This window comes from Myodes glareolus, chromosome 18, assembly GCF_982192425.1.
Source record: "Myodes glareolus chromosome 18, mMyoGla1.1, whole genome shotgun sequence".
Classification (NCBI taxonomy): Eukaryota; Metazoa; Chordata; class Mammalia; order Rodentia; family Cricetidae; genus Myodes; species Myodes glareolus.
In genome coordinates, this window is record NC_142043.1 from 10,282,216 (window position 1) to 10,307,914 (window position 25,699).

The 25,699-nt window shown below is 41.3% G+C and overlaps 1 protein-coding gene across 9 annotated transcripts in view; it reads right to left on the bottom strand.

The window, feature by feature from the left end:
* Positions 1-25,699, bottom strand: part of Usp49 (ubiquitin specific peptidase 49) — a 65,643-nt gene that overhangs the window by 25,220 nt on the left and 14,724 nt on the right. For 8 of the 9 annotated variants that reach the window (XM_085679255.2, XM_085679254.2, XM_048445380.3 and 5 more), the window contains one exon: positions 14,137-14,211. The exons of the other annotated variant lie outside the window; for it this stretch is intronic. The gene's annotated coding sequence lies outside the window, so the exon portion shown is untranslated. The remainder of the gene's footprint in view (positions 1-14,136; positions 14,212-25,699) is intronic. 9 annotated transcript variants of the gene reach the window in all.

Below are 25,699 nucleotides of genomic sequence, written 5' to 3' on the forward strand. Positions count from 1 at the left end.
AACCCCAGGTTATTTCTTGTATCAGCCTGAGTATCTAGACTACAGGAGTGCAACACCATGCCTAGTTAAATACAGAATATAACAGTTAAGAGGAGTAATTATTCTAAAATTAAACTTTTTGTGTATGAAGCACATGTTGTGTGAACCTTTTATCCCTATTAACTTACTTTTATTTTACTTATTTTAGTTCCTATTATTACTATGTGCATAAATGGTGTGAAAGAACCAGGCAAAGTTTCTGGAGCTGGTTCTCTTCTCCCACTGGGGTTACAGGAACTGAGCTCAGGTCACCAGGCTGCACTGTAAATACTTTCACCCGCTGAGCTATTTCACTGACCTTTATTCTGACCTTTATTCTTCGTCTGTGGTACTATGAATCACAACCAGGCCCTTCAGAGTCTAGACAAGCAGTCTACAGGTCCTGCTTATTACCTTTAAGTTAATGGTTGGCTAAATAATAGCTTATTATAATATAATAATTAAATAAATAATACCAACAAACTGTACAAACCTATATATCTTCACTCCATGTATCATTTGAAGAAATTACTACAACAAATAAGAACTAAATTGCTTTGAAGGAACTACAAATTAGAAACATGCTACCTAATTTGGCAGAGTAAAATAGTGCTATTATTTTATATCCCTGGGGATATTAACCCAGGAGGGCCCAGACATGGTGGGCTTGAATGAAAAGGTGGAGGGAGGACTAATTAAGTGATTTGTTTGTACAGATATTTTTCCTGTTCTGGCTCACAGTTCCAGGGTAGAGATCATATGGCAGGGAGGTCAAGTGGCAGGAGGTGGAAGCAGATGGTTTATACTGTATCCCAAATAAGGAAGACAGAGTGGTTGATCTTTATATTTACTGTGCTCCCTCTGCTTTCCTTTATACAGCCCAGAATCCCAGGACAGGGGATAGTGGCACCCAGTGAACCTAATCAGAATAATCCCTCACAGGCAAGCCCAGAAGCTTCTGTCCCAGGTGATTTTAGATATCTCATTAAAGTGACAACTGAGACTAACCATCATAAAACATTTGAACATAGTCAAGATTCAAGAAGTCAGGCAGGGAAGTCCACACTTTTAATTCCGGCACTTGGGATGCTGAGGCAGGTGGACCTCTATGAGCTTGAGGCCAGCCTTGTCTAGATGGCAAGTTCCTGGGAAGGGAAGGAGAGACAAGTGGAGGGAGAGAGACTGCTGATGTAGCTGTTATTTACCTAGCAGGCACAAGGTCCAAGGTTCTAAACCCTAGTGTATATAGACACAGACACAGACAGACAGACAGACAGACAGACAGACACACACACACACAGAAAGAGAGAGAGAGAGAGAGAGAGAGAGAGAGAGAGAGAGAGAGAGAGAGACTCTGTATGCTGTGATTACCATTGATTAATACAGAAACTGCTTTGGACTTAAAGCAGGGCAGAACAGAGCTAGGTGGGGAAAACTAAACTGAATGCTGGGAGAAAGAAGGCAGAGTTCAGAAGATGCCAAGTAGCCGCCAGTGGGGAAATGTGCAAGTTGCCAGCTGGAACCTTGCCGGTACAGCCACATGGAGATATACAGATTAACATAAATGGGTTAGTTTAGGATATAAAAGTTAGCCAGAAATATGCTTAAGCTATTAGCCTAACACTATTGCAAATAATATAGTTTCTGAGTGATTATTTTGTGATCTGGGTAGCTGGGAACGAACAAGCAGCCTCCTACAACAGAGACAGCATGAGTATTTTATGATTATATATAGCACTGACATAAAATGCTTCTACAATAACAGCTTTAGGTTAACACCTGAGAATGAAGAAAGTTATGTAATGGTCACACAATAATTAATCTTTTTAAAAAAATACCAAAACACTGAGGTCTAGTATTAACAAGATGTCAGACATCTAATTGACTTTGACTCCAGAGCTGCTGGGCTGGCTGGCAGCAGGAGGAAGGTAAAGATAGCACCGAAGTGTCTTCTCACAGCTCTGGAAGCCCCCAGGACAGCATTCTCAGGAGACAGGAGCTAGGGGGCCCTCAGAGGGGATGGGACCAGCACGGGAAAGATGTTGTTTCTCTAAGGCTGTAGCTACAGGGGACACGGGGTTGCTGGTTGATTACTCAAGCAAACTAGGAATTAGTGTGAAGTGTGGGCTGGACACACACACACCTAATATCCATTGCAACTAGCAATAACAACCACCTATTGTATGCTGGACTGATAACTGAGCTGCCTCTCCTTTGCCATTGTTTATTTTCTTATAATTTCTAACTTTAAGGAAAATCGGCAAGGGTATAAGAGGAATGATACTTTGCCATGTTTCCTGTACCATGCTCATTCTCCTCCCTCCCTCACTCCTTCCCTCTCCCATCTCTACACACACATACACAAATATAAACACACATACACAGTTATTTTTCTGAATCATCTGAGATTAAATTGGAGACATCTTGGCACAATTCCAAAATATTCCAGTGCATATTTCTTAAGAACAAGAACCCTATGTGGTGAAATTGAGCTTGGAGATAACACAGTAGGTAAAAGCATTGACCATATAACCATGAGGACCTGAGTTCAAATCCTGGTGCCCGTATAAAAAATGTTATCTTAGGACCCTCACAGTGAGAGGGGAGGCAGAGATAAGCAACCCAGAAGCTTGTAAACTGATCAAAGTGATCCAGGTACAACTTCAGACAGCCAGAGAATGTAACTATAAAGCCTATGGATTGGTCAGTGTTCTCCTACAGGACTGAGCCTGCTGATAGCATAGAAGAGCCTGACGGAATCAGTCACTAAAACCATCCAGCAAGGTTCTCTCTGCACTTACTCCTTGTGCAGAAAACCAAAATTGATTTTCCACAGAGCTAGCCTTTGGGGACAGAATGCAATAACCACCACACTCAAGGATCAGTGTGCTTAACAGTCCTGTTCATCACTGTAAATGAATCTTTGCTCTGTGATTCTGACCACATACGTCTGTTCCCAAGAAAGCTGGTCATCACATCATGTTTTCAAAAAATTGAGGTTCTGAACTTCCAGCATTGAGGTCCAGACCCTAGTTATGACTGCACTGGGTAATGCCACCTGAGAGGGCTCTAAGTAAGAGGCTTATAGCCAGCTGCGTTTTCAGACTAGGTAGCTCTCCATCCACACTCTCCATGTAGAACACAGACAAATTTAGTCAGGGAATGATGCTTTTCTACATTCATATAATTACTGGCATTATGAATGATTAAACCTATTCTCAATTAGTAAAAACTATATCCTGGAACTATTCTAAAACTTAAGATAAGTATCATTTACTTCGCATGACAAGCTGCTGAAGTACTGTACTTTTTATGTGATCTAATTTTTATTATGTTTTTATTTATTTTATATTTATGTTTGTGGTGGGGCAAGCATGTGTGGAGGTCAGAGGCAACTTGTAGGAGCTGGTTCTCTACCACGTGGGTTCCAGAGACGGAACTTAGGCCATTTAGACTTGGTGGCAGGTGCCATCAGAATACCTGCTGAGCCATCTCGCTGGTTCTGTAACCCCCTTTTTAAGCAGAAGTAGGCTTAGAAAAAGTAAAGAACCGTCTCCAAAGTTGCATTGCTGGTACATGACTAAGTTGTGTGTCAGATTTCAAAACTGGCTTTGAAAAACTGGGTATGCTGGGTCCCCGTACTTAAGAGGCAGAGGCAAATGGATCTCTGTGAGTTTGAGACCACTCCGATCTACATAGTGAGCTCCGGTATAGTCAGGGCTATGCAGGGAGATCCTGTCTAAGACAAAACAAAACAAAACAAAAATAAACTCCCCCCATCAAACCCATAAAGTCTTACTAACATGACTGTCTAAATGTGAGCTGAACCAGGACAACACTAGACATGTTAGTGTGTGTGAGTGTGTGTGTGTGTGTGTGTGTGTGTGTGTGTGTGTGTGTGTGTCGGGGGCAGGAGTCCTCAACTCTACACAAAGAACTACAAGCAACTGAGGAATGAGAACAGGAAAAATAGTCTTCCCTAGGGAAGAGCACACCAACTGGTCGTAATTCCAAATGGTCAACCCCGAAACATACACAACATGTATACAAGTAACATTATACTAGTGATCACATTGTATTTAAGTATTTAGAAATACATATATTTATACACACAACATAAACACACACATGCATATATATGTAATAACAATGAATAAGAAGCCATGAATTTATAGTTTCAAAAATTAAACAATAGTAATAATAATAAAAATAATAATAAAGAATCATGAGATGGCTCAGTGATTAAGAGTAAGAGTGCTTCAGCCCCTCCCCCCTCAGCTTCTGCGGCAGGGTCTTCGGTGTTCCACGGGACCCCTCCCTGCCCCCACTGCTGCCGCCCTTTTGTCTCCTGGGTCCTTGGAATACCAGCTATCCCTGTTTCAGTGCTGAGGAGTTCTATCCAGAGAGAACCTTCAACTGGCGATGGATGGAGATAGAGACAGAGACACATATTGGAACACTGGACTTAACTTCCTAGATCAAATGAGAAGCAGAAGGAGGAAAAACGTGAGCAAGATAGGCAGGACCAGAGGGAACCTTCATCCGACAATGGATGGCGATACAGACGGAGACCCACATTGGAGCACCGGACTGAGCCCCCCAAGGTCCAAATGAGGAGCAGAAGGAGGGTGAACATGAAAAAGGAAATCAGGACCGTGAGGGGTGCGTTCACCCACTGATACAAGGGGACTGATCTAATGAGAGTTCACCAAGGCCAGCTGGACTGGGACTGAACGAGCATGAGATCAAACCGGATTCTCTGAATGTGGCTGACATGGGGGCTGACTGAGAAGCCATTGACAATGGCACTGGGTCTTGTTTCGTCTGCATGTACTGGCTTTTTGGGACCCTAGTCTGTTTGGATGCTCACCTTCCTAGGCCTGGAGGGAGGGGGGAGGAACTTGAACTTCCCATAGGGCAGGAAACCCTGACTGCTCTTTGGACTGGAGAGGGAGGAGGAGAGGGAGTGAGGTGGGGGAGAAGAGGGACTGGGGGGAATGGGAGGGTGGGGAGGAAGTGGAAATTTTTATAAACAAAGAAAAAAAAAAAGAGTAAGAGTGCTTGCTGCTCTTGTAGAGGCCTGGGTTTGATTCCCAGCACCCACACGGTGGCTCACAATGGCTTGTAACTCTAGGTCAGGGAGTCTGATGAGCTCCTTTAGCTTCCTCAGGCACCACACACACAGACATACATACAGGTGGCACACTCAAAGGAATAAAAGATTTTTTAAAAAAATATGACTATTCACTATCTGATTTTGAATTTTTAAATGTATTTCTTTATTTACTTATTTTTTGAGACAAGGTCTCCTATGTAGCCAGCCTCCTAAGTACTAGAATACAATACAAACATGCCTAGTTTATCAGTATTTTCTTTTGTCTTCTGTAAGCTGATAAAGCATTCTCACCACTATTCCTGCCATTCACAAAAGAACTTGCCAGAACTAAGAATGAAACTACTTTTTAGGTACTAGAGATTAAATATTAGTAGAAACAAACAAATATTTCATAGTCCAAGAGATCAAGCAATTGTTTTCAGTTGGGTTGTTTTTTTTTCATTAAATAATTAGCATTCTTTATACAAGCTGTATACAAATACTTGTCAGACAGAGGTATTACCAAAATCTTTTTCTGTGTCATGTCCTTTGTTTCAAATGTCTTTTCATACATAAGACTTATAGTTAATGTCCTCACGTGATGTATTTTATAAAATGTTTTACTACAATATAATAAAAATATCCCCTCTGGTTTCTTGTCTAGCTGACTTAGGCTGTTTACATAGCTAGCTTGGTCTGCATGTCTCTTCGGTGACCCACTGTACTCTTCCTCTCCCATCACTACACCACTCCGATTAGGACAACGCGAGCTGTGCAAATCTTGTTGGCCCCAACCATAGTCTCTCCATGAACTCTTTTCTAAAGTAATTTGACTACTTTTGTCTCCATACTTATGAAATCTAAAATGAGCTTATACAATGTTGCCCAAAGATATTTTCTTGAGAGTTAGTTCAACTGCAGCTGAGTGTGGTGGTTGACACCTGTAGTATCTGGACAGCTCAGACAGCCTGGGCTACAGAATTAGTCTGTCTTAAAAAAGAGAGCATGAGGAGGGGAAAAGATATGGAAGACACAAGCATGGAGTTCCGATCCCCAGCACCTATGTAAAAATGGGCATGGAGGCCTCCAGAGGTGGACCTCGAATTACTTGGGTAAGTTGGCTAGCTAGACTAGTGAACTCTGGTCCAGTGAGAGACCCTGTCTCTAAGTGGAAGATAACTAAGGAAAACATCCAACATCAACCTCAGCTGTCTTCTGGCCTCCTCATGCTCACATGTACACACACACACAAACACACACACACACTGATGTGTAAATAAACAAGAAACATGAAAGATTTATAAGTAGTTAAGAGCAAGCACTGCTCCTGCAGAGGACTTAGTTTGGTTCTTAAGACACATTCCAGGGGGTTCACAACTAACTAGCTCTAGCCCTAGGGGATCCAACACCTTCTGGCCTCTAAGAGCCTTTCACTCACACGTACACCACACCCAGACACATAATTCAAAATGAAAGAACAAACAAAATGGATCAATGATGAAGAATATGCTGATAGTTCATACAAAAAAACCTTGGTTATTAATCAGAGTGGTGTGTGACATCAGATGCACGTGATGTCACAGCTGAGAGCATGGTATTCTCTAGTGTGCAGGTTCTTGCTTGGTTTTTATTGTATCTCTGTGTGTACATGTGCCATGGTGTGAACGAGGAAGTGAGAGGACAACTTTCAGGAGTCAGGAGTCTTTCCTTTAACTGGGGATTTCCACAATCTCATTCAGATCAGCAGGCTGGAACGGCAAGCACCTTATCTACTGAGCCATCTCATCATCTGTACATAGGTCCGTTCCTCTCATGATCATGTGGTAAACTAGGAACTGTGGTTTGTTGCCACTGTCCAAGTTGTTTTTAGAGCAGATTGCTAGTCCAGAAAATGAGCAACACATAAATTTGAAGTATAGTTTCTCTACGTTATATGCATTGCTTTCACATCGCTGTGAAGTTTTTTAAAAAAGTAAAAATTCGGGTAGCCTGATTGGGGAGCGTTTTGTGCTTCACTACTTAAGCAGGAGAGTGGCGGCACATTCCCGTAATCTCAGCACTTGACAGGTGGACATAGGAGGATCTGGAATTCAAGCCAGTCTCAGATACACAACAAGTTCAAGTTTGAAGCCATTCTATGCTGCTAAGAGGCCCTAAGTCAATCACCTCTAAAATGGAGAAACATAAAGAAACAAAGGGGGGGGGGGGAGACTTGTGACCTACCATGTGGGTACTGGAAGAGCAGCAAACACCATAAACACTAAGCCATTTCTCCAGCCCCCACTGTTCCTTTTTTGTAGTCAAATCTTCCAGAGATTTCTTGAAACACTTTTGATGAACCACAGATTATCAAAGAGAACTACATGTGAAGCATGTAGCACATGCACCATGACAGTCTTTTGCTTGCTATAATGTCTTAACACTAACCTCTCTGAATTTTCATGGATTTTTATTTCAAGAGGTTATACCTATTTTATCTACATTGATTGTAGCATATGATAAAACAATACAATGTTCAGCCTTTCATTGTTTTGTCTGTCTAAGAGAAAAACCAGAGGACAAGCTAAGGAGTGGTACAGGAAATAAAGGAAACGTTATTCAACAACACAACTGAGTGGGTAAAACAGGACTGACCAAGAGCAGGCAGAGTGGGCCTGAAGGAAGCTAAGAAGGAACTTCTGGGCACTTAGGGAACACTAAAAGTCTTCACAAAATTTGAGGCCCTGAAACAAGACACACTGACCAGTAAACATGGAGTCTGTCCTGTTTAAAACAAACTGAAACGCTCTCATCCCCTAGATTTCTGTTCCCTTTCTATGAATAGATGCACAACTCCCCCAGTGAAGGGCTCTACCTTATACACCTTCAAGGAAAAGTTTCCACTCAAACACCCTCTTCCATTAAAAACTGCCTCCAAAGACAGATGGGCTATTACCATTACTAAGTTGAGGGTCCACAAGCTAGTGTCCTCCTCTGAGCTTAGCTCCTGTTACTCACTAGTCTACCAGATACAGGTACTTTCAACTTATAAATACATCTCTTCTCAGCAGTAAGGTAAATGATTCCAAGGTAACTGTTATTTCCTCTCGTCTCCAATGCCAGACAAACTGCCTTAAAAATTCATGTGTGCACCAGCCTATTCTACATATAAAGACTCTGAGTTGTGATGTGGGAGGTGATGTATGGTGTGAATGTGTTTTATTGCCATTGGTTAATAAAAAAGCTGCTTTCAGCCAATGGCTTAACAGAGTAAAACCAGGCTGAAAGAGATATATATAGAGAATAGGCAGAGTCAGAGAGAGATGCCATGTAGCCACCAGAGGAGAAAGTCACGAGTCACCAGCCAGAATCTTGCCGGCAGCACAAGCCTCATAGTAAAATATAAAATAATGGAAATGGGTTAATTTAGGATATAAGAGCTAGCTAGAAATATACTTAAGCTATTGGCCAAACAGAATTGCGAATAATATAGTTTCTGAGCGATTACTTTGGGTCTGGGCAGCCAGGAATAAATGAGTAGCCTCTGACAATAGAGTTGAAACAAAATAATTAAAAAAAAAAGCAATAGAGGGAGTGCTATTATAAAGTGGTATGGGCAGTCAGAGGTTCTTCTCCAGTAGATGGAATAGCAGGCACTACGCCCTCTCTACACACATGATATTTTTAAGAGCAAAAGAATTCCTAGTCAAAATAAGAGTCAGAGCTGTTATACAGAGAAACCCTGTATCAAAAACCAAAAAACAAAAAAGGAGGGGGGGAGGGAAGGAGGGGGGAAGGAAGGAGGGAGGTACAAGGGGAGGGAGGGAGAAAGGGAAGGAGGGAGGGAGGGAAGGAGGGAGGGAAGGTGAGTGTGTCCCGGGATGTAGAGGCTCTTTTTATAAGAGGTCAGTCTAAACAAGGTCAGATATCAGAAGGGTATCTAATTTACTAACAGCATTGTACGAACAAGAATACCTCTGAGGAAACCCTAAAGAGGCTAGAAGCAACAGCACTCAGGTCATTTTTAGAACAAAAAAGGAGAAATGGCTCAGCAGGTAAGAGTACTTGCTGCTCTTCTAGAGGACACAAGTTCCATTTCCAGCACCCACACCATCTATAACTCAAGTTCCAAGGGATCTAGTAACCTCATTTATCCCCCAAGGACACCAGACACACATGCAATGCACATTCATACATCAGGCAAAACGTGTACATCTGAAATAATAATTGGTCAGACAGGATGGGAATGTCCACAGCAGGTGTTCTGCCCGTTCATGTCCCTGTGCATGCTTTGGATGGACAGGAGGATGCTATACTGCAGTGGTCATCTGGTCCAAATGGAATCTGATCACAGCAACCCAGAAAAATGAGAGCCTAACCACAAGTCTTCACTGGCCAGGATGTGCCTGTCCTTGGGAAACACTGGTTCTTTACAAAGATATTTTATCTCCAACATTCTTGATGTTAAAGTGTTTTGTTTTGCAAACAATGGGTTGTGGTTACTGTGCATATTTAAAAGATCCATGAAATTAAAATCACCAGGAACCACTGATACAGGTCAAAGCATCCAAGAACAAAGTCTTGGCACGTGCGCTTGTCATCCCTTTGAAACAGATGTGGTTGTTAGAACAGAAGAATCTCTATATTTTGTGAATTTATTACTGGCATTTATGGAATGTATTTATTACTATATCTCATATTTTTTATGTTAAATATATAGTTGCTTCTTGACTCAAAAAAAAAAAAACAACAACAACAAAAAACCAGGCTGATTAGATGGCTAGGGAGGTAAAGGTGCTTGCTGACACACCTGAACACCAGAGTTCAATCCCTGGGACTCACATGATGGAAGGACAGAACTCTGCAAGTTGTTTTCTGAGCTCCTCATGCATTTGTACACATACACACTCACAAATAAAATGTTAAAAAAAATGGCTGGGCATGATGACTCACATCTTTAGTCCCAGCACTCAGGAGGTAGAGGCATGCAGGTCTCTGTGAGTTTGAGGCTAGCTGTGAGCTAGCTAGAGCTATACAGTGAGACCCTGTCACCTTGTCTTGGAAAGGAAAAAGAAAGCAGCAGCAGCAAGCTTGGAGAGCCCCGCCAGCCTGTGGTTCTATGACTCTAGAACACAGTGCTCTCAGGAGCCTCCCATGTGAGCTGAGCACTGGTGCTGGGCGCTTTCTGATAGTTTTCTTTTGTATACTATTATGAGAAATTAAAAGCACTTTTTAATTTAAAAATTTTCTGGTCTTACAACTATAAAATGTGAATAGAGAAAATGTTAACAATCATTTACAAATGAACCAAACAGCATCGGCACAGTAGTTAGGTCAAGCTAAGCTAGCTAGTTTGGGATTCTATCACTTTCCTGTTAGCTCTATATGACCGACAGGCGGTGTCTCCAGACCTCAGTTTCTTCAGGAAACAGAAAGAATATTCCTGTGAGTATACATAGAATTGTTAAATCATTCAATTAGTTAACAGGTAAGAAATGCTTCAAGCAATGCCTGGCACCAATAGAGCTCAAAAAACAGTTATTTCCTACAGTCAGAAGACACTGAGAGCACACTAACCCCGACTAGTCACCTCCTGCTGAGGTCCTTTCAGCAGACCTCACAAACTCCCTTCCTACTGGTCAAACGGTACAGGTAACAAAGTGTGACTGGGGAAACAATTACTCTGGGTTCTTGCTAGTTCTCTTCAAATGAAACCCAACCACTTAGTTCCACACAACCTACCATGCCACTGAGCTATGACTACGGGTTATGACTTTCAACTGTCTGCTTGCACACTGGGAGGCTTTGAAAACCTGTAGTATTCCAACACTTGGGCAGCCTCTCGAGCATCCTGTTTCTGAAAGCCTCTGCTTTGCATGCTCCAGTAGCTGCTGGGTGAACAGACAAAAATCAAGCAGAATTTGCCAGAGAAAGACTTTGAAGATCCACGGAAATGTACTTCAAATGGTATAGCTTCACTGGGGACACGGAATCACAGCAGCAGATCTACCTAGGGGGCCTAGTGAGCATCTAGAGTCTTTGAAGAAGACGGTAGGAGCAAACTGTGCCAAGTGTGGAATGGGGTCTGTGGCTGTGAATCACAGGCTGGGATGCATAGCTGGTAGGAATCTGCTGGCTTCACAGCAAATGCTCAGTGACTGCCACCTTCAACTACAAAGGATCAGGTGTGATTTTCTCTACATCTGCATCCTTCAGCTGGTTATTTATCTCACTGCTAAAGTGACAGGTGGCTACAAGGCATTTACTCATCTGCCTAAAAATGGAAAATGGAGAGGCTCATTCACAAAGGGAAAACATTCAACAGGACTATTAAATTTTGTACTGAGCCATATGACAAGCAATCTCCTCTCAATCCTCTTTGTACTCTATCACAATAATAATAATAATAAATATAAAAATTTGTAGCACAAATAATAACCCAGAGACAGCTATTGGAATTCAACCTGAAAATCAGAAAAGCAAAGCAACCAAGCCACTAGAGAAGTCTTACCTCTACCAAGGCTGAGCCGACTGCAGACTAAGTAGATTAAGCAGCTTGAGTCTCTTTCCTCCTATTTTATATACCCTCTAGTGCTGGGATTAAAGGCATAACTCCCTAGTACTGGGATTAAAGATGGGGCACCACCACTTGGATTTGTTTCTTTATTGATCTTGTGTAGACCAGAGTGGCTTTGAACTCACAGAGATCCTTCTCCTGTCTCCTAAATCCTGGTATTAAAGGCATGCGCCACCACTGCCTGACCTCTAGTGGCTTAGCTTTGCCCTTCTGATCTTTAGGCAATCTTCCTTTCTTAAAACAAATAAAATATCACTATATTTCACTTTTTGTCTAAAATAAAAAGGCTATAACTAATATAAGAAAAACTATATACAGTAAGTACAATAGCTATATACAATATACACAAAAAATAAGTACATCAATAATGTCTAGTCCATTTGCATTTGACAAATTATGAGAAAATACTCCATATCTCTATCTTGGTGAGTCCAAAGTCTTGTACCTAATTTACCTTCTATCATAACTTCCTTTCAGTGTCTGGTAAACAAGGAAATCTGCAACTATCTGGTCTTCAACTCCCTCAGAGACCTGAGAAGGAATCACTATTAACTGAATAGGCAGGAGGTGTGAGTACCACTTACTGACTTCAGCAAGAGGTGACAAGCAATGGGAGAGACCTCACAGACAATCTGAAGGGCTGGAAAAAAGCTGGCTCCATGACAAAGGGCAGCACTTGCTACTCTGCCTGAGGATTTGAGTTCTATTTCAAACACCCACCTGGATCTCCAGTGCCAGGAGATCCGATGCCCTATTCTGGCGACCATTAACACCAAGCACACACACGGTCTCTCTCTCTCTCTCTCTCTCTCTCTCTCTCTCTCTCTCTCTCTCTCTCTCACACACACACACACACACACACACACATTTTTAAAGGTACAAAAATACTGTAATAAGAAGAAAGAAACTCAAAAGAAGAGGCATGGTGCTACACACCTGCTTCCCAGCACTGAGGTGAAAATTGGAGGAGTTCAAGGTCACCCTCAGCTCCATAGTGAGTTCAAGGTCAGTATGTCTCCAAAAGGAAAAAAAAAAAAGGAAATTTAAGAGGGACTCTTCTGTTCAACTAGGCTACCAGGTTCTGAACCAAAAATCTGGCATAGCTATCTTGAAAGAAGAAAAACTACATACATCCTGCAGAGACAGAATCTCTTTTTCTGTTGTTGTTGGAGGGGGGTTAGGGTGGGTAGTATCTTACTATGGAGCTGAGGTTTGGCCTCAAATTCATGATCCTTCTTCTTCAGCCTCCTGAGTGCTGGAAACTGGTGCATGCTACCAGCAGGTGACACAAACTGAGGTAGAACTATTATATATAGCCAGAAAATGGCTGTTTATTCATATATACCATAAGATATGCAATAAGAGCTGGAGGTGGATAACTCTGTTCTCACAGTTGAGCAACACACTCTAAGAAAAAGGAAACTAGGCTAAAATGAAAACTTTCATAAAGAATCTTTTGCCCTTAGCACTAGCCTTCCCTAAGATGGGCTAACTACCAAAGTGCAACTTCACCGAGTGATCCCATGGAGATGATATTTACTAAGTACTTACTGTGTTCTAGGCATTACTGTGCATTTTTCACGTGGACTAATTAATCCTCAGCATCAACATATTATAAATATTTTATTGTCTCTAACTTTAAGCTGGGGAATTGAAGCTCAGAGATCAACTTGCCCATGCAAATTAAAAGCAACTGTCCCAAGTAGTCTGGGGTCAAAGCTCATGTTTTCAACCACTAGACCAATGGTCTCAACTGTGGTCATGACCCCACTGGAGTTACCAAATGACCCTTCGCAGGAGTCCCATGTCAGATAATTTTTACATTATGATCTATACAGTAGCAAAATCATAGTTACGAAGTAGCAACAAAAATGATTTTATGGTTGGGGGTCAGCACAACACGAGAAATTGTACTAAAGGTTACAGTATTAGGAAGGTTGCGAATCAGTGCTTTAGACAGAGAAGAAAGCTGCCCTAATAAATGCTGCATAAACTTCCAGACTCGGGTAGGGACCTAACATTCATGGACAGTTTTGATTATCTAGAATATCTGAATTCTAGACAATAAAAATATATGGGCTTTTGAAATTTTATTTGATTACTGCCTGACACACATCTGCAGTTGCTCAAGTGAACAAGACCCCCATGGTGAGCCTGTTGTCACAGCAGCTGGCAGTATTCGGGAAGAAAAAAAGGGTGGGTAATAACTCTTGACAGGCCAAGGCAAGTGCGGTCTTCAGTCAACTTCAAACCCCTTTTCAGGATTCTGGCTGGTCTCAAGGTCCATTTTATCTTTAAATATGACTGTACTACCTCTTAATTTATGGTATGAAAAGTGTTCCAGATGGACGCTGGGAGCAGAAGTTCAGAACACCACTAAGACACAGATCATAATTAACCAAAGACAGGCTGGTCATACCAGCAGGAATGATTCTCAATAAGATTTTACCATAGCATTGTTCCTTACCCATTAAACAGTTTTTTCCCATCTTTTTCCATATTATCACATAATCATTGGCTGGGTTTTCCTTTTCTCTGTTACCTATAAGGGGAAACAATCTGTGAGTCTGGGCTGATACATGGCAAGAGAAAATGCAATTTCATAGATTTTATTTATAAATTCAGACAAGGATTAATATATTACAACAGTGAAATCCCTATAATCTTTTTGACACTGACATTTTAAAAAATAGGAAAAATATGATCCATATTTCAGCTAAGAACAACCAAAGAGTCAGTCATTTACAGGGAAAATGAGTCAAAAACACAAGCATTAAAGGTTTCCTCCTCGCTGGGTGATGGTAGTGCACGCTTTTAATTCTAGCACTTGGGAGGCAGAAGCAAGTGAATCTCTAAGCTCGAGACCAGCATGGTCTACAGAGTGAGTTCCAAGATAGACAAAAGAGAAACCCTGTCTCAAAAAACTAGCCAGATGGTGGTGATGCAGGCCTTTCAGAGACAGGTGGATCTCTGAGTTGGAGGCCAGCTTGGTCTACAGAGCAAGTTCCAGGACAGCCAGCACAGTTAAACAGAGAAATTCTATCTTAGAAAAAAAAACTAAATAAATATAAAAGATAAAATAAAGGTTTTCTTCTTAAAATAAATGGAGTTCTAAAGTATACACATTGTCTTTACATAACTTAAAACTATCAGAGCTGAAAAGTCATGCTAACAGAAATACTCAAGTATCAAAAGCTGAACTTATGTGTGCATAAGTGAAGTGCATAGTGGCTCAGAGGAGAGACAGCTCCTTTGTGTTATGACCTATATGCAAGCAGCAGCATACTCTATATGCAGAATATCATATTAAGTAAAGATAACTACAGTTTATGAGTTCAATAGATTACAGATGTAATCGTTTTTTAGACTTCTGACACTTTATTGGGAATTTAGTAAAACTTGATTGGTGTATTAGCTGCTATATAACAGGATGGCAAATTCTCCGTTTTATCAGCCTAACAGTGAACACAGAATTCCTCTTGAAAGAAACTTTCTTTGCGAAAATATGCACCCTTGATATGGGGCCCCAACCTTTCAGGTCCAGTCCCCTTAGAGTGGGTGGTTCCCTGAAGAATGGCTGTCAAGATCCCAGAATGGCTGTCAAGAAAAGGAAATTGCTCTGCATTCCACAAGGGGAAGAATTTGTTGTTTTATCTCAAAAAGGGACTGAGAGAAGAATGATGAGAGGGACAGAGAAGAAAAGAGGAGCTAGTACAATAGGGCAAAGCTAGGATTGGGTGGGGGTGAAGCGCTCAGGCCGGGGACAGCTGAAAGTTGTCTGCATTAATGCAAAGCGAGGCTCTCTCCCTTTCTTTAGTTAGGTATACAAATCCACAATGTGCTGTATGAATAGAGTCTTTCTGAAAATCAGAGGCACCAAGTTTTACATCTGGGTGCAACGGTGCAAATCAGTATACAGGGCAAGAAGGTCTGGCCCCACATGGCAGAAAAAGTTGCAAGATCATGAAACTCATAAACGCTCTTAGTAGCTTTTATCTACTATATATTATATATGCAGTACTTACTCAGACAAACCACCCCAAAACTATAAATGGAGCCTCAAATTCAAACAGTACCCCTCTCTCCCATCCAAACATGATTTCCAAAGTAACAAAGCCCCCCCCAAAACTAATTACAGTTAAAACCAAGTAATTTTAATTTAATTCTAGATGTCCCTCCTAAGCTAACTATGTTAACCACCTTTATACTCAATAGCATGTAGGATGTGTAACCACATGGAAATTATGCTTAACATCCTATATTTGATCTTGGTCAAACGGCCATGCTGGTTGTGGTGGCACACGCCTTTAATGCCAATGCTTTAAAGGCTGAACAGGTGGCTATCTGAGTTCGAGGCTGTGCGGTGCTAAGTATAGAACTGAATACTGAAATCTAGGGCTTTCCTCATCAGGCAAACACTCTACCAATAACGCTGTATCCCTAGCCTATGACCTACACTTTTCATAAGAGAAGTAGAGGACGTAGCTCAGTGATAAAAGTGCTCGCCTAGCATGCTCAAGGCCCTTGGTTAGAATTCCAGCACCACAAATTGGTGTAGGAGGTCCTTCTGTCTGTGTGTTGCCTTCATTGGTTAACAAAGAAAACTGTCTTGGCCTGTTGATAGGGCAAAACTTAGGTAGGCGGGGAAGACAGAACTGAATTCTGGGAGGAAGAAAGCAGGATGAGAGAGACACCATGGATCGCCTGCCAGAGTCAGACGCAGAACCTTGCCGGTAAGCCACAACCATGTGGCGATACAGAGATTAGAAGAAATGGGTTAAATTAATATGTAAGAGTTAGCCAATAAGAAGGTAGAGCGAATGGGCCAAGCAGTGATTTAATTAATACAGTTTCTGTGTGGTTATTTTGGGTGTACGCTAGCTGGGCAACCCGGGAACCAACAAGTGGTCCTTCTTGTTACAACAAATCTCAAATGAGGTCTCACTCTGCATTTCGTTATATCTAATAAGCCACTAGAAGGATCTGTTTATTTAAGGGGCTCAAGAACATGGAAGTTTTAAAAATAGCCACAGATTTAGAAATCAGGGGGCCTTAGCCAGGTGGTTGGTGGCCCACGCCTTTAATCCCAGCACTCGAGGTAGAGGCAGGTATATTTTTGTGAGTTCGAGGCCGGCCCGGTCTACAAGAGTTAGTTCCAGGACAGGCTCCAAAGCTATAGAAAAACCCTGTCTCAAAAAACAAACAAACAAACAAAAATTAGGGGGCTTGAGCCTACGTCCCAGGCTTATGAGCAGAGAAGCCCTGGACAATTCATCTATCACTTGAGACCCCCTACACTTCCTCCCTATAATGGATATAACATCAGCTGTACTCTCAAAGATGCTGCAAAGATCAATAAGAAATTTGGTATAAATGCATTAAAAATAGACAAGAACTGTACATGTGTGATATTATTCTGGTTAGAGGAGAACCTGGTACTTAAACATTCCAGGAGCTCTGAGCAAACTGGGATGCAAGAGCCAGGTCTTCTAGGCAGAATTCAAAGGATTCTGAAATGCATTTGACATTTGGTTCTTTATTTTAGCTATATAATATCTAGTTTTAACCAATAAGCTTCATAGGGGATAAAGAACATAATTAGGTGAGAATTCTAGACTGAGAATTCCTTCTTACCAAAAAACAGCTAAGAGCAACGGCTTAGTATGATTGTATTCTTCCCAACCATACTAGTTAAATGCAAATGAAAGCAACACCAAATTGCATCCATAATGAACAGCAGCAGAAGCAGGCACAGCAATCACCTTAGCATGCATTAGAGTTCCCATTTAATCACTTCAGAATTGTAATCCTTTTATACCTCTACATAAAATAAATACTGCTAATCGGGAAAGTCTAATGTTTACATATAGCCACACCATTTTTAAAATACTAAAACATGGGCTGGAAAGAAGGGTTAACAGTTAAGAGCACATGCTGCTCTTCCAGAGGACCTGACCTCAAATCTCAGGACCTATGCCAGAAGGTTCACAACTACCCGTAACTTCAACTCTAGGAGTCCTAATGTCCTCTTCTGTCTTCCAAGGGTACCCCCCCACGCATAAACAAACAGACAAACAAACAAATTTAAAGTTTTAAAAATGAGACGAGAAAAGAAAGACAGACAAGGAGAGACTCTGACAGAGAAGATAGTGGGCTGGAGAGATTAATGGTTAAATGGTATGGAACAATCTTTGTACACTGTAAATATGTATTACTCTCATTGGTTAAGAGCTGACTGGTCAATAGCCAGGCAGGTAGAAGTTAGGCTGGACTTGCAGACAAAAACAAAGTACAAAGAAAAAGGGAGGAGTCTCAGAGAGACACAGAGAGAAGCAAGATGAACTTGCCGTGTTGAGAAAAGGTACCAGCATGAGCTCAGCGTAGGTAAGAAATACTAGTTTATAGGGCTGGAGATCCACAGGTTCTGAGTTCAATCCCTAGCAACCACATGGTGGCTCACAACCATCTGTAAGATCTGGTGCCCTCTTCTGAGCAGAACATTGAATACATAATAAATGAATAAATCTTTAAAAAAATGGTGCATAGAAATACATGCAAGAAAAAGCTACCTGGGGCTGGAGAGATGGCTCAGAGGTTAAGAGCATTGATTATTCTTCCAGAGGTCCTGAGTTCAATTCCTAGCAACCACATGGTGGCTCACAGCTATCTGTAATGAGATCTGGTGCCCTCTTCTGGCCCTCAAGCATACAGACAGACAGAACACTGTATACATAATAAATAAATAAATCTTTTAAAAAAAAAGCTACCCATATAAATACAAACACAATTTTTTAAAAAAAGAGCTAGTTAATAACAACCGTGAGCTATCCACCAAGTATTTATAATTACTAATGAGTCTATATGTGTCTTTTTTTTTTTGGAAACTGATTGGCAGGACAGAAATGTTCACCTACAATTAAGAGCAAAGGCTGTTCTTGGTAAGGACCCAGGTTTGGTTCCCTAGCACCCACATCAGGCGGTTCATAAGTACCTGTAACTCCAGCTCCAGGGGACCCTCTTCTGGAGTCTGTGGGCATTTCATTCACATTCCCAATATCCAATATCCCCACCTACACACACACACACACACACACACACACACACACACACACACACACACGAAAACTGTAAAGAAGAAACACTAGACATTAGTTTTACAAGCACAGAGCTACAACTTCAGCAGGGAGGGAACATGTGGGGAACATGCTCACTGTACTCCTCCCAGACATCACTCCTGCTGGAGTGTTTCAGACACATCTGCTCTGTCACGTATTAAAACGAGATAGGTGTCAGGGATATTTTATAGAACAAAGTAGGGTCAGACTGCTCAGTCAATGACTAGCCCATGTATGGCCACAGAAATAGAGGCACCTCGGGCCAGGTGCTTTACTGGTGCATTCCAGCAACTATAAAATATAGTTTACACTGTTATGCCTATGGTTTGAATTACTGAACAATGAACCTACCCTTTTCCACAATGAACTGACCAATCAGGGAACAGTAGTAGAAGAGAAGCCCTTTAAAGGTTGATTTAAGTTCTTTAAAACAAAAAGCTCTGGCCTAGTGCAGTGGCTCAGTACTGGCATCCTAGCACTCAGAAGGCTGGGCTAGGAAAAATGCCTTGATTTCATGCCCAGTCTTGGCTATATAGTTCTAGGGCCAGCCTGAGCTACAAAAACCAAAAGGAAAAAAAAAATCTTTAAACATAAAGCATAGATTTTTCACAATTTTAAAATTCATCAAAATAAGTCAGACAGTGGTAGCGCACACCTTATATCCCAGCACTCAGGAGGTAGAGGCATGTAGAGTTTTTTTGCAGCCAGCCTGGTCTACAAACAAGTTCCAGGACAGCCAGGGCTATACAGAAGAACTCAGTCTTGAAAACAAACAAAATTCATCAATATAAAACTAGACCCCAATAAAGAAGAAAAATATAACTTTTAAATTTCACAAAATGTGGGATCCATCTTCTCCATATGGTTTTCAAGAATGGGAAGGTAACAAAAAGCTATTCATTTGATGAAGTCAGAAAAAAAATCACAGCTGAATGTCAAGCAGAACATGGCACCTCATTAGGCCTGGTTATTGTGCAGTACGTGTATACATACATGCACTGTGTGTGTGCTTGTATGTATGTAATAACATGTTCATTGTATAGATGTGATTGGCTAATTTCCCTTCTGCTGCTTCTGGGACCTTATACACTGCACGCTGTAAGGAAATGAATGAGCTCCTGCTAGACTGGACTCCCTACTGCGCTGTGACACCTCTGCCTGTCTTCAGGACCCTGGGGGCTGGGCGGTGAAGAGTGCCACACTTCCCCTCCTCGGCCAGGGCCAGTAGTGGGCAGCTGGATTCTTCGTGGAGTCTGCAGAGGGACCCTGCAACGAAACAGTAAACTAAAAGAACATTTGGTGATGTAAACCATGGATAGATCACTTGTAGACGACTTGGACCATCTAGCTCAGTGGTAGATCCCTGGCCTAGCCTGAGGCCCTGGGTTTAATCCTAGCACCACGGAGTGCTATTTCAGAGACTATCACACAGGTATGGAAAGGAACACTAGAGAAGAGACTCTATTGTAGCTCTAGACACAAGATTAACACTGGTAAGCCACATCCATTCTACATATCAGATTCCACATCTGTATATGGTACATTGGAGTTCTAGTATGTTAACTTCCAAAATATGCTAATATTCTCTGAGCAAGCTCTGAGAATGTCCTGGGCATTAAACAAGGAGGGTAGCAGAAGTTAAAATGAACTTGCTATGTACAATTCTTCTACTGTAGTAAAAGTTGGCAACTGCCACAAGTTATCTATTTGTTAAGTCGTCTATTAAAATGACACAACGATTAAATAAGCATGGATTTCAGTGAGATACATGGAGCAAACATCTGCCTTTAGCTCTTTAGCCCCAGCAGTTATTCCGCTGACACTATCAACACAGATCCACAAGAGGAAGCAAGGCGAGCAAGTTTCCTGACCCAAAGGACTCAGCACAGAAACATTTCAAATTTAAGAAAAATTAACCCTAGATGAGCCTTTAATCAATTCATTATTTTTATCTTTTGAGGGTTTATGCATGTGTGTGTACAATATGAGTATGTGTGCATTCTGTTTATGAATACAGACACATGCATGTAGCAATACGTGACAATCAAAAAGACAACCGCGGGTGCTGGTTACTGGGTGTGGTGGCACACATCTTTAACCCTGCACCATGAGACAGGCTAGCCTGGTCTATACAGGGAGTTCCTGACAACCACGTCTGAAAACTGAGAAGTCTTTTTTTTTTTTTTAAAGTAAAATTGTAGAAACTAAAAAGCAAATTGAACGGAGTTAAGACACATCAGAATGTTGTGGAACATTAACTATGTAAAGATGTGTTACATTTGTTTATGTTGCATTTGTTTAATAATGGAAAGGTGTATTGCTATTTTACCTTGCCTGCCTAAGGCACCTGACTGGTCTAATAAAAAGCTGAATGACCAATAGCTAGGTAATGGAGGGCTAGGCAGTGCTGACAGGCAGAGAGAATAAGTAACAGTAGGAATCTAGGCTCTTGAGAAGAAGAGAATGAGGGAGAAAGTGAGAGACACACCCAGGGTCAGCCAGCCAGACATGGAGTAGGACATACAGAATGAAAGAAAGGTAAAAAGCCCCAAAGCAAAACATAGAAAAAGAGAAACAGGTTAATTAAGGTATAAAAGGCAATGGGACAAGTATGAGTTAAGGTTGAGCATTCATAACAATTTTAAGTCTTCACGTCATGATTTGGGAGCTGAATGGTAGCCCAAAGAGCACCTGCTACACCAGAACTTGAAATGCCTGTGAACAGGGGGACAGCAGGCAGACTGCAGAATGGCAAAAACTTCTACCCCCAGATTTCTACTCTGACTCCTAGTGACCATTGACTGAGATTACGAGGTTTATTCTCTAGAAAGATGACTAGAGAGATTCTGGGTTTTTTTCTATACACCAAGGGCAGCACAGAAGTTTCAAATTGGTACTCATAAGTAGGAGGCTAGTAGTTTTGAGGCCAGACTGGACTCCCTGGGGAAGGAGGAGGAAAGCTATTATCCTGAAAGGTGAGGCATTCCAGCTCTTTTTCCACCCAGCTTCCAAAACGCTGTACTCAGATTTACATGCCCTGTACAAAAAAACACCTACAAATGCCAAGTACTAGCAGTGACCCTTCAAAAAAATTGGGACCCTGGTTCATCGATTTTACAGGGAAGAACTCTGGTTAACTTTAAGAAGACTGGTAAAACCAGCCTTCAGATTTTAGGTGGCTCATTCCTGTATGAATAAGACACCCACAGTTATATATTTAAGGCAATTCTCTAAATAAAAGAATAAGACAAATAAGGTGTTAGTTAACGTAGGCTGGGAGTGGTGGCACACACCTTAATACCAGTTCTTGGAAGGCAGAGGCAGGCAGATCTCTGTGCATGGGAATCCAGTCTAGTCTGCACACTGAGTTCCAGGACAGAGGTAGATAACAGAGACTCTGTCTTTAAAAAAAAAAAAACAAAAAAACGACCGAAAACTGGAGATGACTCAGTGGTTAGGAACAATTTCTGCTTTTGCAGAGGACCCAAGCTTGATTCCCATCATTCATGGGGCTTACAACTTTAACTACAACTCCAGGGGATCCAATGTCTCTGGGTGTCTGTGCATATATCCCACATACAGATAAATGGACATATACATAACACCAAAATATCAAAATAAATCTTAGAGGGCTTTTTGGTTTGTTTGTTCTGTGTGTGGGAGGGTTGCTTTTTGACATAGTCTCAATGTAGCTCAGTCTGGCTTTAAATTCACTATGTAAGCAAGGATTTAGTGAAGGGCTTTATGCATGTCAGGTGAGCACTCTAACAATGTATCTACATCCCAAACTTCCAAAACTACTTACTGATCAAATGCTGGCTCCCTGTGGACAGGCAGAACTACTGCTCTGCCACAGAAAGCAATGTGGCTGTTTCCCCATGCTCTTATTTGTTTCCTTGTTTATTTGAGAGAAGGTTATGGTACAGCCCAGGCTGGCTTTGAGCTGTTTATGTAGCAGAGGATAGCCATCAATTCCTGACCCTTTGCTTCTACTTCTCAAGTTGCTGGGACTGCAGGCATATGCCACCATGCTTAGTAATATCTGAAATCTTTTGATAATCTATTTATTGTGTTTTGAGTATTGGAGGTATTTTGGTTTTAACCAAACTAAACCAGATTCACTCCAGTAAAGCCACTTGTCACTGTTCAGCATTAATGAATACAACAAGAAAAGGTAAGCGGCAAAGCAGGCAGTAACTGTAGCATATCTCATGGCCTTTAAGCAGAACATCTAAGAAAAAAAATTCCCTTAGAATTAAGAAGGCAATTATACTGTATACTTTTGCACAAAGTGTGATCTCCCCCTTTTTGTTTCTTTGTTTGAAATAGGCTCTCACTATGCTATCATCTAAGCTGGCCTTGAAACCTTGTATTCAAGAGATCCTCTTGGGCCAGCAAGATGACTCAGTGGAAAAGGCACTTGTCACATAGCTTAGCCACCTGAATCTGATCCCTGGAACCCACATAAGAGGAAGGAGAGAAGTGACTCCATGACGTTGTCCTTTGACTTCCACATACACACATCATGCACACACAAATATACAGTAAAAATTTAAGAAAAAAAATACTTAACCAGGTGTGATAGTGTACACCTTTAATTCAAGCACTCTGGAGGCAGAGGCAGGAACTCTTGAGAGTTCTGGGTCTACCTGGAAACAAAGGAAGGAAGGGAGGGAAGGAAGGACTGGAGAGATGGCTCAGAGGTTAAGAGAACTGGCTGCTCTTTCAGAGGTCCTGGATTCAATTCCCAGCAACTACTTGGTGGCTTACAACCATCTGTGATAAGATCTGGTCCACTCTTCTGGCATGCAGGCATACATGCATATAGAACACTCCATAGATAATAAATAAATAAACCTTTTAAAAAGGGGGAGGGAGGGAAGAAGGAAGGAAGGAAGGAAGGAAGGAAGGAAGGAAGGCCTAAGTATAGTGGCATTGGCCTTTAATCCCAACACTAAGAGACAGATGCAGGCAGATCTCTGTAAATCCAAAACCAGTCTGATTTACATAGGGAGCTCTATGTCAGCCAGTGCTAGAAACCGAAGTAATGTCTCAAAAATTGTCTTAAAGAAATAAAAGGAATATAATAAAGCAATCTTATGTTAGCCTCCCCAGTATCTGAGACTAGAAAACATGTGCCACCAAGCCAGGTTCTCTTTTTAAACTGTGAGAAACTGTATTACTATCCTTAAAAATGTCCTCTAGCTTAAAAACAAAAACTATGTTCTTTCGGGCTTGTAAGTGGAGTGTGTGTGTGTGTGTGTGTGTGTGTGTGTGTGTGTGTGTATGAAAGAGAGAGAGAGAGAGAGAGAGAGAGAGAGAGAGAGAGATGCCATATCTTGCTAAATTAGCCTAAAAGTTAAAACAATGTCAGTCAAAATTACAACAGGAGATTGAGGCTTTCTCAGCTGCAGAGGGCTTATTTAGCATCATACAGAAGGTCCTAGATTTGATCCCCTAGCACAGGGAAAAAAGAAAAGAAGGGAGGGAGGATGGGAATGGAGGAAAGGAAGGAAGAGTTCCACATGCATTAAATAGAACAGGAAAAGTAAATTCATAAAACTAAAAGAAAGAAATCTAGGAGACAACCTGGGAATGTTAAGTCCAAGAAGCACCAGTGTAAACCAAACATATTAAAGCTAAAAGTGATGGGCTTGACTACATGAAATTCAAGCATTTGTATTCAGTAAAGGAAAACACAGACAAAGTTAATAGATGATACTAAGATGATATTCTTATGGCTCAAAATCACCGGGGATTGTGCAACTGTGTCTACATATTAGGTTTATGATTATTATATCATATATAATTTCCAGTTTCTATAGGAAACAAAGAACATACAGAGGCAACACACAGAAGGAAAGCAATAACTGAAACATGAAGAAATGCTCCAGCTCATTAGTGCCTTACATAAGTTACACTGAGACATTATTACTAAATGGTAAAAAGTAGAGGAAGTATTAGGGGAGCAGAAAAATGCCATGCTTGTGGAGTATAAGTGATACATCCATTCAGTTCCTAACAGTATCTATGCCATCATGGCAATCCTGGGTCTGTATCCCAGGAATTCTAAAAAAGTCCGTATTGGACACTGCAAGACTGCTACTGGTAGTATTGTTTACAGTAGCCTAGGTACCCATTGCTATGGAGATCTATGTACACCATGGAATACTATGCAACAGTTAAGACCAATTAGCTAAATCTGCATCCAGCATAAATAGATCTTCAACTAGTAAACAGTGAAAAACAGAGTAAGATGGCATTTCCAGGAGATTCTACAAAAGCAGGGTAGAACCAGGTATTCTGTGACTAAAGATAAACACCACCGCCATTACTAAATATTTACAAAGATGCATATAGAATTAACAGCTCGTATAAGCTACATTAGAGAGGAGTCTGTAGAGAAGGAATACGCGAAAGGTGAACAGAAGGCCTCTGTCCACCGAAGCAAGAGTGCCTGAGCCATGGGAGAGCAAAGATGACTGTTCCCAAATCTGATCACCTGATTTTAATTCCTAGGATGTATCAGTAGAAGAGAACCAACTCCCACCCACAGTTATCCTCCAACCTACACACACACTTAAAAAAAAAAAACCTTTCTTAAAGGGCTAGTTATTGTGGCACACACCTTTAATTCCTGCACTGAAGAGGTCGAGGCAGCTGGATCTCTGTGAGTTTGAGGCCAACCTTGTCTACATAGTGACTTCCAGATCAGTCAGGGCTACATAGCGAAACTCTGTCTCAAACACCCCCCCAAAACAAACCCAATCAAAAACCTCCCAAAACTTGAAAAACATTCATGTAAATATTAATTGATCCAATAAAACCTTCTAAATAGCTCTTACATGGCAAGAGTTATGTTTAAATAGACTTATGGGGAAAAGTAAGTTATATATACTGCTACTATTACAAAGT